General features: G+C 38.6%; 1 pseudogene; it reads left to right on the forward strand.

Annotated features, from left to right (window-relative positions):
• The first annotated feature begins 304 nt into the window (after nucleotides 1-304).
• On the forward strand, nucleotides 305-1,009 carry LOC101355230 (UBX domain-containing protein 2A pseudogene; annotated as a pseudogene).
• Nucleotides 1,010-15,407: the final 14,398 nt, after the last annotated feature.

Consider the following 15,407-nt stretch of genomic DNA (forward strand, 5'->3'; position numbering starts at 1 on the left):
GAGAAGGATGGTTTCTTGCAGTAAACCATTTCTGGAACACAAAATGGTGAGGGTATTTCCTTAAACATTGCTTTCCAGGATCACAGGGCTCAGGTAAAGTTCATCATTGTCAGAATGCAGAGAAATCTCTCCATGAATTCAACCAAAGGCTGAAGAAGTAACAGAGGTAAATAAATGCTGGGTTCTCAGATTAGGCAACTGGAACTCAAAGAAGTTAAATAACATGCAGGAGTCATTCAGCTCAAAAGTGATGTAGTCAAGATTCCAGTACAAGTCAATCTGAATTCAAGTAAGGCAAAAAAGAATGAAAGAAGTAGATAATCTTGACAGTATAAAAGAAGAATGGGTTTGTGAAACTGGATCTGACAATCTACCTGTTAGTGGTAATCAACAAAGGCTAATTGTGAATACTTTGTTGATAGCCTTTTTGAGGAAGCTCAGAAGATTTGTGCCAAATGCTTGTCACCCACTGAAAAGAAGAAACAGGTAGATAGAATTACTTTTAGAATCACAGAGGATTTTTGATAAAAAAGAGGTGGATGTTAAAGTTGAAGATAAGAAAAATGAAGCATGAATGTGAGTAAAGCCTGTATTCCAGCCCTTCTCAGGACAGGGTCACAGATTGGGAAGTGCCACACCAAAAATTGTTTGTAAAGCAAAGAGTACTGAAGTTGAGAATAAAAACAGTCTGTCTGCTGTCCCATTAAACAACCTGGAACTCATCACTAACATACAGCTTTGGTTAGCCAATGGGAAAAGCACTGTCCAGAAATTTAACATTTCTCACAGGGTAAGCTACATCAAAGACTTCATCGAAAAATACCAAGGATCTCAAAGAAGTCCTCCCTTTTCTCTGCAACAGCTCTTCCTTTCCTCAGATTGCTAGATGAAACACCTACTCTAGAAGAAGCAGATTTACAGGATGCTATAACCATTCAAAGACTCCAAAGAACAGCTGAGCCTTGTAGAGGACTTCCATACTATTGGTTTTTGATAGACTAAGTGGAAAATCTGCAGAGAAATGATGATTGTAAGTGGACATGCAAACCAAAATGGGGCAAAGGAATAGTGAAATTTACTGGACTTTGGATTCAAGTACTATTTAACTCTGAGAAGATTTTTTAATAAGTACAAGTTAGTGGAATAAAATATGACTGGAAACTATATTCAGTGCACTTTTTCCAAGAGGCTGCTCACAGGGAATATACTTATTTTTAAAATATCAATTAATCAATATACAGTATATTATAATTGCTAATGTGATATAAATTAGCAAATATGTTCACAGCACCATTCATTCCAACCAGTGTTCATTACCTTCCCAAATACCAGGTATTTACTAAAATGTTAGCTGAATCAGATTAAGAAGATGGCAATAAACTAAAAAATCATACATTTCAGGCTAATTATTTTATAACTGAGATATAATTAAAAGGCTGGAAGGCACTGTTTCCAACACAGCTATGCCTTAACATCAATGTGTTCTAAATTTTCATTCTCTAGTGGCAAGATATACTTACATACTAATTTGGCTATAGTACCTAAGATGTATTTTCATTTAATAAAGTTTTATAGTTAAAAAAAAAAAAAGAAATGACAAAGCCAGATGTTAAAGGGAGTAAGATCTCCAACATAACCAACAACTGTATACCCAGCTAAACTATCAAAGGTGAGGGCCAAATAAAGACATTTTCAGGCAAACTACAACTGAAGGCATTTATATTCATGGATCCTCACTGAAACAACTGCCAAAGGATATATTTCAATTTGAAGGAAACCGAACCATGAAAGAAAATATGCAAGCGGCAATGGGGAAATAAGAAAATGGTACACAAATGCTAAAGTACAAGAAGAATTGACTATACAAAATACAATAAAATGATTACGATGATGACTTAATAGGGGAATTGAAAACGAGAGAGCTAAAATACTATACAACAAAAATGGTAAAGATGAAAAGGGATAATCAGAATTAAACTATTACAAAATTATTTTATTATTCAGAAGGAAGGCAGTGCTACCAAGTAATTTTAGATTTTATTTAGTCAAGAATGCATGTCAAAAATTTAAAGATAGCCACTAAAATAATAAAAATATAATACCTGTATTTTTACTTTTCTAATAACAAAAATATATAATTTCCAAAGCAGCAGCAGGATGAAAAAGTAAAATATGAAAAGGCAACTGATTCAGTAAGAAAGTAGGAAGGGGGGGAAATAAACCTATAAAAATCCTGGTTAAAAAAACATAAAATTGTATGGTAGAAATAAATCCAAATACATCAGTAATCTTAATAAAATAAACAGATTAAATTTACCAGTTAAAAGAGAACTTCAGATTGAATATTAAACACACACACACAAACTTAAAATATAAATGACACAGAAAGTAAAAGGTTGAAATAAGACAAATGCAAACCAAAAAAAAGCTGGTATAGCAAGGTAACATCATACAATATGGAAAAGAAGGCATTATTAAGGATGAAGACGATTATTCTCATAATGATAAAAGGAACAGTTTACCATTAAATATAATAATCTAAAATCTGCATGTATCTAACAACATGGGCTCAAAATAAATGAATTACAAGAAATTGATGCCAGCTAATGGCGGGGGGGGAACCCTGGTGGCGTAGCGGTTAAGAATTACGGCTGCTAACCAAAAGGTCAGGCGTTCAAATCCACCAGGCAGTCCTTGGAAACTCTATGGGGCAGTTCTACTCTGTCCTATAGGGTCACTATGAGTTGGAATCAACTCGACGGCAACGGGTTTGGTTTGTTGGTTTTGGAATAGTGAGGGTATCAATTGCTACAATCACTTTAGATTCTAAATTTGCAGTTATTTGTAAACTTGACGTTGCCCTTAATCTATGATTCTACTAGTAAGTATAAATTCTAGAGAAATCTTATGTTTGTGTACAAGGAGACATGATGTTTGTTCACTGCAATATTGTATATAATATAAAAAATCTGGAAGCAAATTAATTGTCCATCAATAGGGTATAATCATGCAATCTAAAAGTTTAAATAAATCGAGTAGAGCTAGAGAGATCAATTTGGTCAAATTCAAAAACATAATATTTAATGGGAAAAATGTCCAAAGAGTATGTGAAATACGAACGCATTTATTTAAATTTTAAAATTCACAATAATCTAAACAATCACAGATACAAACATACACAGTAAAAGTATAAAAACACAGATGTGAAGGCTGCACGGGGTACTAGTTACCTCTGAGTAGGCAGGGTGATGAATAAAATGTGTGGGAGTCTCCCATGGCACATGAAGTATTTTATTTCTTAAAAATTTATTTTAAAAAAAGTATTTTTTTTAAATGGCAAAATGTTAAAATAAATTAAGTCTGGGTGATGAGTGGCTCCTCAGTATATTTTTTGTTTATTTGAAATATTTCACTAGTAAACATAAAACATTAGCAGATTAAAAAGTAGGAATATGGTGATTCCAATTGTGTTTAATGCATTAAGTATATAAATGTGCAATGTGTACATATAACATGTACATACATTTTTATATTTTTAAATCAGAAGAGATATGCCCAAAATACGAGCAGTCAGTATCTCTGGAAGGAGTGATTATTGCTGACTTTCAATTACCTCTTTAGAAATTACCTGATTTGTTATTTAAAAAAACATTATTTTCATAAAACCAACAACAGAAAAAACTCAAAATCCCTACTTTTAAAACTATTCTTTACAACCTTAGTCTCACTAACCTGGAACATTCTTATTTTGAAAAAAAAATCTGGTCAGAATCTTTCAAAATTCCAATTAAAACTACAAGCAAACAAAAATATATAAATAAGAAATACTGTCGCAAATATTTTTTTAAATCTTTATAACTCCTATATCATCACCTTCTAATATTTGCAGAGCACCTATTACGTGCAAAAACCTGCTGGCTCCATATCATAAATGCTGGAAAGTCTGAGAGTAGAGGATTTTTAAAAAAGTGTTTTTAGTTGATATTTTTATACAAAAGAAAATTAAAACACCTATTTTACATTCAAATTCATAACTAAAGAATATTTGATACTTTTCTTTGAAAATGATTTTGTCACCAAATGTCCCTTCTCACTATTCTCATATTTACTCTAGGGAGAAAGCTGGAGATACTGAAGTGTTAAGTTTTAGCCACTAAGGGCACCATCGCAAGCTTGATATCCATGCCCTTTTTCGAACTACCATCGCAAAATGATTACTTGTTTTAAAGACCATAGTTCTACAGTCTCGATACTTTAAACTACCATTAACTGTAGTGCTTGTTTTAAACTCAATCAAACTTTGATTCAATCGAACTTTGATCCAGCTTGAGTCACCTTTTTGGTTACAAATTACAGTCTACTCAGGGAGCGCATGGTGAGCATGTTCTAGCATCATTATTGGAAAAACCTCCATTTGACCTGTAAAAGAAATTGTTATAAACAGAACTTTAGTTCATTAATCTTTTCTTTTAAAAAAAGTCATTTTCCTAATATCAAGTTTAAAAAGAGCTTTTTAAAACTTACTTGAGGACTTAAGATGCTCAACCAGAATGCGCAACCATCTTCAGAACTACCTTCACCCATATTAGTTGTTTATTCCTCTTAAGCAATTTGTGAGATCTGTTCTTCCTGCGTATAACTTTACAAATCTGCTATTAATGTCTCGGACAGTATAACAGAACAGACTGTCCAGGACAGGCAACTGCAACTGCTTTTCTACAGCCTCCAAAATTACTGATTGATTTTGACACATTTCAGCTGGCTGGCATTTCAACTAAGTGTTCTAACCACTTGGGAAAGGGGAAAACTACGAAAGTGACCAAAGTGACCCTTTTTCAGCTGCAAGAATTATAGCCAATCCATCCAATACTGCTATGTAGCTAGTCAGCATTTGGAGGAGGAGGAATATTTTTTCCATCCTATATGCAAAAAGGAACTACAGAGATAGATTAAAAAACAAATATTTACTGAGTGCCTACTACTTCAAAACACTGCGATATAGGATGAAGAGGGACCAGAATTCTGGCCTAAGTTCTAGCACCTGCCAGCTGATGGCCTTGGGAAAGTCACTTAACTATTCCTGGCCTCAAATTCCTCCACTGGAAAATGAAGTAAATAGATCAAATGAGCTTTCAGATCCTTACCCACTTATAATTTTAAGATTCTGTGATTCACTGTTCACTAAAGGGCCTTGAGATTTTTGCAAGGAGGCAAGTAAATCATGCCTAAAAACCAAAACAAACAAACAAACAAACTTGTTGCCATCAACTCGATTGTGACTCAAGGTAATCCCGTATGTACAGAGTAAAACTGTTCTATAGGGTTTTCCAGGCCATGACAGCTGGGTGGGTTGGAAGCGCCAATCTTTCAGCTAGTAATCGAGTGCTTAGTATCCTGTTATCCTGTACCTTCACCTTTATCTCAAAGAGATAACTTCTAACATCTCCTTTCCACTGGGAGTTTCAGAATGTAAATTCAACCTTTACTTCAATGCTTTGTATGTACCTTCTGACATCTTAACAAATGCATAAAAGATGCCAAAAAAATAAATTAGCAAGGGTGCTGTCAGCCAGACATGAAGAGGATAATCCGTGCCAAAAAATGTCCTCCCACAGATAAAGAAACTGGTAATTGGAAGTAAGAGGAATCCCCCTCCTTCCCGAGCAGACTGTGCAGAGGTGGGACGCCCATGCCAATACCCAAACCTCTGCCAGAAGCAGAAGCCGCGTGGGGAAAGATGAAAGTTCTTCCACCCCTGCTATGCTGCGTATTTACAGGGATTCATTCCAGTTCCTGGCAGGAACCTGCTGACAGAAGAAAGTATTCCCTTTTGTAGAAGCAGAAGGGAATTTCAATATGACAGTTGTGAAACAGAAAAATCATAGCAAGCTTGAACCAAGGTTGTTTCTTGCGTATCAGTTCAGCATCTCCCTTTAAGCAGTCTCAGGCATATAGACTCTAGGCTGGTTTTAGCACAATGGTGTGGGCTCCTTCTGTATAGAACAGTCAAGAACCACATTTTCTGGGGTTGGTTTAAGGTTTTGGAGAAATGAACAAATACTGACTACAAACTCTAACAACTGACTCACAAGGAAAGTTCATTGAATCACTGAATACAACCGGGGACGTGATCCATTGCTATTCCACCTCAACAACAAAACAGTGTACAAATAGTGGGAATGGAAGCTTGTTCATTATTCTAGTTGAAGAGCAACATTCAATACTCAATCCATAAGATCAAGGAAGGGAGAAAAATCCTTCCTCAGAGTTGGATGAGATTACTATAGGTAAGATACGGTAAGAGACCTTTCAAATGTTAAGTTACAAGAGCACATTTTTGGGCAATGTAAAAACATGTTCCCTAGGCTGATGAGAACAACATGGATCCTTTGAAGAAATCATGGTTTATAATGGTTAGTGAAGTTACCAAATGATGCTTTAGTTATATCCTTAGTACTGTGAAAACTGTATACCATGTTTCTCCGCTTTACCTGGCAAGCCTGAAAAAATCGTCTCCCTGAAAAAGGACTCTTCAGGCTATTGCTTTTAGCAGCAAACTAGTCTAAAACTGCTGATGTAGAAAATGACAAAATACTTTTTACGGCTGAGGCAATGTGACCCCCAAGGCAGTCTGGCCCACTGAACATACCCTTTGATCATACTCCTTACCTGAAGCTGTTATTAATGCTGGAGGCCTTGGAACTGATATAAAACATCTGCCCACCACTCACCCACCTCTGATGTCTGAGCTGGTCATTTCTGGCCCCAGGCAATGATGTGACTCCATCTGTTGAAAAACTACTTCGACTCTACTGCCGTAACACTTGAACATACCTTTTTAAATAGCACTCTCTCTTTAGAATTGATTTTTTTCGGGTGTTTCTCCCTCACTAGATCCCTTCCCTCTGACTGAAGTCAGGAACAATAAGAGGAGGCAGCATATTTTAACACCCAGACCCCTTCATCTTCCTCCCTCCACTACCCATTTACAGATGATCTTATGCAACTTGGACCTCTACCTTGATCCCAGCTTTTAGCTTCCATTTGAGTCCTGGTTTTATTCAATAGAGACGTCCGATGTTCTTCATTCCAAATTTGGCTATTAATTCTGTGAACTTATTCTGACTCAACTTTATTCCAATGATTTTATAAATCTATGTTGCCTAACTACATTGCCTGAATCCTGGAATTTTTCAACTATGAATAGTTATTAAACACACACTACTGTTTCAGCGGTGCTTCCAGACTAAGACAAACTAGGAAGAAAGGCCTGGAGATCTACTTCTGAAAATCAGCCAATAAAAACCCTATGGATCATAATGGTCCAATCTGCCAACAATCATGTGGATGGCCCAGGACTTAGCTGTGTTCATCCACTGTGCATGAGATCGCCATGAGTCAAGGGCTGACTCCACAGCAGTTAACAACGACGTGTCAAGAAATGTGTTCCTCACTCTAGGAACCAAAATGAACGAGACATGGCCACTGATGGAAAAAACTCAAAATTTAGTGGAGGACACAATGAAGAAACATAAGTTATGTGTAGTAGGTGCTAGAAAATACATTTGCATAAAGTCTTAGCCTTATAAGAGAACAGGCACACAGGGGGAGCAATGATCTCAGTGATGAGTGGTCAGACATTGCTTCTAAGATGAAGAAGTGCTTGAGCCTTGTCTTAAAGATGAGTAAATGTTAGTCCAACAAAGACGGGAGAAGAAAAACAAGGAAGAGGGAAGCCTGTACAAAGGCATGGAAGCATGAGTTAGGCCTGGCATGTTGGGATTTGAGTTGCTGAAGTACATTAGTATGGTATCGAAAATAAGAGTGAAAGGTAAACAGGAGGCAGGTGGCAAAGGGCCATCTCAAGAGACTGACCTTCATTCTAAAGGCAACAGGAGACATAAAAAGTATCTCTGCCCTGGCAGCAAGACAATGGACAGATAGGCTTAGGGTGAAACAACCCTGACTCACACCTTTCCTGATTTTAAACCACACAGTATCCCCTTGTAGTGTTTGAAAGACTGCGTTTTGATCCATGTACAGGCTCCACACGACCACAATTAAGTGTTCTGGAATTCCCATTCTTCACAATGTTATCCATAACTTGTTATGACCCACACAGTTGCCAAGTCCTTCTTCTAGTCTGTCTTAGACTGGAAGCTACTCTGAAACCTGTCTACCATGGGTCACCCTACTAGCATCTGAAATGCCAGTGGCATAGCTTCCAGCATCAGAGCAAGCCATCATAGTATGACAAACTGCCAGACGAGTGGTGGAAATGGGAGGTAGGATTAACCAGAGGTAGGGACTTACTGAAGGAGCTCTGGCAGTGAAGTGGTCTCGGCTGCTAATCGAAAGATCAGTGGTTTGAATCTACCAGTGGTTCTGTGGGAGAAAAGACCTGGCAATCTGCTCCTGTAAAGACATCAGCGTAGGAAACCTACGCGGCTGTTCTACTCTGTCCTATAGGGTCGCTATGAGTCGGAATCAACTTGACGGCACACAACAACAGAAACTTAGTGAATGTGAACAGGGAGATGATAAGGGAAAGATGATTTTCACGTATCTGCTTAAACCATGTTTGTATAAAATAACAGTATCTACCATTTATTAAAAGGAGCCTGGTGGCACAACAGGTAAGGGCTAAGCTGCTAACTGAAAAGTTGGTGGTTCCGAGGGAGAAAGACCTGGCAATCTGCTCCTGTAAAGATTCATCCATTGCTGTCAAGTCGGCTCTGACTCACAGCGACCTATAGGACAGAGTAGAACTCCCCCATGGGGTTTCCGAGGCTGTAATATTTGTGGAAGCAGACTGCCCCATCTTTCTCCCATGGAGTGGCTAGTGGGTTCAAACTGCTGATCTTTTTTGGTTAGCAGTGAGCACTTAACCACTGCAACACCAGGGCTCCCTCATAAAGACTACAGCCTAGAAAACCCTATGGGGCAGTTACTCTGTTACATGGGGTCACTATGAGTCAAAATTAATTCCACAGCACCTAATAAGCAAGGCAGACATTTTTTTTTTTCTAAGTGATTTACATGCATTATCTCATTTAAGTAACTTACATGCATTGTTTAATTGGTCCTCACAATCCTGGGAGATCAGTATCCATCTTAGAGATGAGGAAAATAAGACAGAGAGGATAAATAACTTACACAAGGTCACTCAGCAAAGGGCAAAGCAAGATTCTGACTCCAAAGCCCCTGCACCATTCCTCGGGACAAAGAATCCTGAAGGAAGTTTAAAAAGGGCAAAAAAGTAAGATGATACATTTAGTTTTACATACACTGGGTTTGTGTTTTGGGAGCGTGTGAAATATATAGGAGGAGCTCTCTAGTAGGGCTAGGAAATATGATTCTGGAATAAACAGGAAGGTTCTAAGCTAGATTTAAGGAGCCCTGGTGGCACAACAGTTAAGTACTTAGCTGCTAACTGAAAGATCAGTGGTTCGAACCCAAACCAGCTGCCCCACGGGAGAAAGACCTGGTGATCTGCTCCTATAAAGATTACAACATAGAAAATCCTATGTGACAGTTCTATTCTGTCACATGGGTTCGACATGAAGCGGAATTGACTTGACAACACCTAAAAATAAGAGAGATATACGTATTTGGGGCTCTTAAGGATATAGGTAGTTGTTGAGGCCTGGTGTAGATGTTACAGAATTTAAAAGAGAGGCAGAGAGAGATGTCTTTAATCTGTCTGGGCCTTGAAGCCTTAAGTCTTCAAAGGTATTCAATGCCAGATTACCTTTTACTTCGAGTGAATACCCTGCATAATTCAATCAATGATCATGCCATGGAGGAGAGAAGGATCTGAGAAGGTGGTGGCATTAACAGTTTCAGGAAAGAGAGGTTATGACGAGTCCTTTCCCTTTTGGTCCAGAAGAAAATAAAAATCCACTGCATATAATGGACCAAAACAATTATCATAACTGGTTATTTCTTTACGTATTTTCTTTTTTCTTTTTCTCTTTCCATATTTATTGCACTATCTGCCATGTGCGGGAGCTGTGGCTGTAACTCAGGGAACAACACAGCGCTGCCCTCTAGGGGCTGGCATTCTGGTGGAGACCAAGTCAAATAAACCAAACCTGTCACCTTCCAGTCAATTCTGACTCGTGGTGACCCCATGTGTTACAGAGTAGAACTGTTCCATAGGGTTTTCTTGGCTGTAATCTTTATGGAAGTAGAGCATTAGGCCTTTCTTCCACAGCGCAGCTGGATGGGGTTTGAAGAGCTAACCTTTAGGTTGGTAGTAGAACGTTAACCATTTGCACTATGGAGGCACATGTTGTTGTTAGAGGCCATCTAGTTGGCTCTGAATCTTAGTGACCTTATGAGTAACATAATGAAACGTTACCCAGGCCTGCTCCATCCTCACAATAGTAGATATGTTTGAGCCCATTGTCACAGCCACCGTGTTCAGTCTATCTCATTGAGGGTCTCCTTCTTTTTTGCTGACCCTCTACCAATCATGATGTCTCTCTTCGGTGATTGGTCTCTCCTGATAATATGTCCAAAGTAAGTGAGACAAAGTCTTGCCAACCTTGCTTCTAAGGAGTATTCTGGCTGTACTTCATTCAAGACAGATTTGTTTGTTCTCCTGGCAGTCCGATGTATACTCAATATTCTTCACCAACACCACAATTCGAATGCATCAATTTTTTTTTCAGTCTTCCTTTTTCATTGTCCAGCTTTCACATGCATATGAAATGACTGAAAATACCATGGCTTATGTCAGGTGCACCTTAGTCATCAAAGAGGCATCTCTGTCCTTTAATATTTTAAAGAGGTCTTTTACAGCAGATTTACCCAATGCAATGTGTTGTATGATTTCTTGAGTGCTGCTTCCATGGGCACTGATTGTTGATCCAAGAAGAATGAAAGCCTTGACAGCTTCCATTTCTTCGCCATTTATCATAATGTTGTTTATTGGTCCAGTTGTAAGGATAGTTATTTTCTTTAAATTCGGGTATAATCCATACTGAAGGTTGAAGTCTTTTACCTTCATCAGTAAGTGCTTCAAGTCATCTGCACTTTCAGTAAGCAAGGTTGTGTCTCATCTGCATATCTCAGGTTGTTAATGAGTCACCCACGAATCCAGATGCCGCATTCTTCTTCACATAGTCCAGCTTCTGAAATTAATTGCTCAGCATACAGTTTGAATAAGTAAGGTGAAAGAATATAACCCTGCCACACACCTTTTCCAATTTTAAACTATGCAGTATTCCCTTCTCTGTTCGAATGACTGTCATGAAGGCACATTCAAACCAAGAACTATATTACAAAGCACAATGTAGTGATTACTGTAATGCCATAGTCTTCAACAAGGGGCCACCCTCCTCCCCATCCAGAGGATAGCGGTCAATATTTTTATTGTTATATCGGGGGTGGGGTGTTATTGGTATCTAGTAGTTAGAAGCTGAAGATGGAGCTAAACATCATACAATGCACAGGACAGCCCACAACAAAGAATTACCCAATCCAGCCCAAAATGTCAAATGTACATGTGGAGGTTGAGAAATACTGCTATGCTGAAAGTGAGCCAACAAAGACCAGAGCACAGAGGGATAAAACACTCAAAGCTGCCTTACAGGATCAGAACAGACTTCACAAACATTTGAGCTGACTCTGGAAGAAGAAATCTGCCAGTCCAGTGAGTCGGTATCTGATCTTAGTGGACATCTGCTCCTGGATGGGCACTATTTTTTCAAAGGCTCAATCCATTATCAATATTTATTAAGAATCCACTTTATGTAATCACCATGTGTCTCTCAGTTTGCTGTACTGTGGTGGCTTCATGGTGCTGCGATGCTGGAAACTTTGCCACCAGTATTTCAAATACAGCAAGGTCACCCTTGGTAGACAGGTTTCAGCAGTGCTTCCAGACAAAGACAGACTAGGAAGAAGGACTCAGCAGTCTGCTTCTGAAAAAAACTAACCAGTGAAAACCTTATGAGTAGCAGAACATTACCTGATATAGTGCTGGAAGATGAGCCCCTCAGGTGGGAAGGCACTCAAAATACAACTGAGGACCAACAGCCTCCTCAAAGTAGAGATGGCCTTAATAACGTGGATAAAGTCAAGCTTTTGGGACCTTCATTTGCTGATGTGGCATGACTCAAAATAAGAAAAAACAGCTGCAAACATCCATTAATAATCAGAATGTGGAATGTATGAAGTACGAATCTAAAAATTGGAAGTCATCAAAAATGAAATGCAATGCATGAAGATCGATATCCTAGGCATTAGTGAGCTGAAATGGACTGGTACTGGCCATTGTGAGTCAGAAAATCCTATGGTCTACTATAGCGGGAATGACAAATTTAAGAGGAATGGTGTTGCATTTATTGCCAAAAAGAACATTTCAAGATCTATCCTGAAGTACAGTGCTGTCAGTGATAGAATAATATCCACACAACTACAAGGAAGACTAGTTAATACAACTATTATCCAAATTTACACAGCAACTACTAAGGCAAGAGATGAAACTGAAGATTTTTACCAATTTCTGTGGTGTGAAATTCATCAAACATGCAGTCAAATGCATTAATAATTACCAGTGATTGGAACGCGCAAGTTGGAAACAAAGGAGGATGAGCAGTTGGGAAATATGGCCTTGGTGATAGAAACAGTGCCAACGATCACATGATAGAATTTTGCAAGACCAACAACTTCTTCATTTCAAACACCTTTTTTCAACAACATAAAAGGCAACTATACATGTGGACCTCATCAAATGGAATACACAGGAATCCAATCGACTACATCTGTGGAAAGAGACGAAGGAGAAGCTCAATATCATCAGTCAGAACAAGGCCGGAGGCAGACTATGGACCAGACCATCAATTGTTCACATGCAAATTCGAGTTAAAGCTGAAGAAAACTACAGCAAGTACACCAGAGCCAAAATACAACCTTGAGTACATCCCACCTGAATTTAGAGACCATTTCAAGAATAGATTTGATGCATTGAACATTAATGACCAAAGAACAGAAAAGTTGTGGCGTGACATCAAGGACATCATACATGAAGAAAGCAAGAGGTCATTAGAAAGACAGGAAAGAAAGAAAACAACAAAATAGATATCAGAAGAGACTCTCAAACTTACTCTTCAACATAGAGTAGCTAAAGCAAAAGAAGAAATGATGAAGAAAAAGAATTGAAAAGAAAATTTCAAAGGACAGCTGGAGAAGGCAAAGTAAAGTATTATAATGATACGTGCAAAGACATGGAGTTAGAAAACCAAAAGGGTAGAACACCCTCACATTTCTCAAGCTGAAAGAACTGAAGAAGAAATTCAAGCCTCAAGTTGCAATGTTGAAGGATTCTACAGGGAAAATGCCAAACGACACAGGAAGCATCAAAAGAAGACGGAAGGAATACACAGACTCACTATACCAAAAAGAATTGGTCGATGTTCATTTGTTTCAAGAGACAGCATATAATCAAGAATTGATGCTACTGAAGGAGGAAGCCCAAACTGTACTGAAGGCACTGGCGAAAAACAAGGCTCCAGGAATTGATGGAATACCAACTGAGATGTTTCAAGGAAAGGATGCAGTGCTGGAGGTGCTCACTCATCTATGCCAAGAAAATTGAAGGATAGCTGTCTGGCCAATGGTCAGGAAGAGATTCGTATTTGTGCCCATTCCAAAGAAACGTGATCCAATGGAATGCAGAAGTTATCAAACAATATCATTAATATCACATGCAAGTAAAATTATTCTGAAAATCATTCAAAAGTGTTTGCAGTGGTACATTGACAGAGAACTGCCAGAAATTCAAGATAGATTCAGAAGAAGACGTAGAAGAAGGGATTTATCATTGCTGATGTCAGATGGATCCTGGCCAAAAGCAGAGAATACCAGAAGGATGTTTACCTGTGTTTTATTGACTGTGCAAAGGCATTTGACTGTGTGGATCATAACAAATTATGGATAACATTTTTTTTATTGTTGTAGTTTAAATGAAGTTTACATTTCCAGTTAGGCTCCCGTACAAAAATTTATACATACATTGTTATGTGACCCTAATTGCTCTCCCATACTGTGACAGCACACTCCTCCTTTCCAACCGATTCCCCATGTCCATTCAACCAGCTCCTAACCCTCTCTGCCTTCCCATCTCCCTCCAGACAGAAACTGTCCATTTAGTTTCTTGTATCTACTTGAGCTAAGAGGCACACTCCTCACGAGTATCCCTTTATGACCCACAGTCCAGTTCAATCCCTGTCTGAAGAGTTGGCCTCGGAAATTGTTTTAGTTCTGGGCTTATACAGAATCCAGGGGTCATGCTTTCCAGGGTTCCTCCAGTCTCAGTCAGACCATTAAGTCTGGTCTTCTTACTAGAATTTCAGTTCTGCACTCTACCTTTCTCCTGCTTTCATTTGGGACTCTCTGTTGTGTTCCCTGTCAGGGCGGTCATTGGTGGTAGCCGGGCACCATCTAGTTCTTCTGGTCTCAGGCTGATGAAGTCTCTGGTTTATGTGGCCCCTTCTCTCTCTTGGACTACTACCTTCCTTGTGTCTTTGGTGTTCTTCATTCTCGTTTACTCCAGGTGGTTGGGACCAATTAATGCATCTTAGATGGCTGCTTGCAAGCTTTTAAGACCCCAGATGCCACTCACCAAAGTAGGATACAGAACATTTTCTTAATAAGCTTTGTTATGACAGTTGACCTAGATGTCCCCTGAAAGCATGGTCCCCAGACCCCTACCCCTGCTACTCTGTCCCTGAAACTGGTTGTATTCAGGAAACTTCTTAGCTTTGGTTTAGTCCAGCTGTGCTGACTTCTTCTGTAGTGTGTGCTGTCCTTCCTTTCACCTAAGATAATTCTTACCTACTATCTACTTAGTAAATACCCCCAACCCTCCCTCCCCACCCTCATAACCATCAAAGAATGTTTTCTTCTGTGTTTAAACCTTTTCTTGAGTTCTTATAATACTGGTCTTATACAATATTTCTCCTTCTGTGACTGACTAAATTCACTCAGCATAATGAACTCCAGCTTCCTCCATGTTATAAGATGTTTCGTGGCTTCGTTGTTGTTCTTTACTATTGCGCAGTATTCCATTGTGTGGATATATCTAATTTATTTATCCATTCATCCGTTGATGGGCACCTAGGTTGCTTCCATCTTTTTGCTATTGTGAACAGTGCTGCAATTAACATGACTGCACATATATCTATTCACGTGATGGCTCTTATTTCTCTAGGATATATTTCAAGGAGCAGGATAGCAGAATAGTATGGTAATTCTATTTCTAGCTTTTTAAGGAAGCGCCGAATCGATTTCCAAAGTTACACTATTTTACATTCCCAACAACAGTGTATAAGTGTTCCAGTCTCTCCACAACCTCTCCAGCATTTATTATTTTGTGTTTTTTGGATTAATGCTAGCCT

The sequence above is a fragment of the Trichechus manatus genome, unplaced genomic scaffold (assembly GCF_000243295.1).
Source record: "Trichechus manatus latirostris isolate Lorelei unplaced genomic scaffold, TriManLat1.0 scaffold00002, whole genome shotgun sequence".
Lineage (NCBI taxonomy): Eukaryota > Metazoa > Chordata > Mammalia > Sirenia > Trichechidae > Trichechus > Trichechus manatus.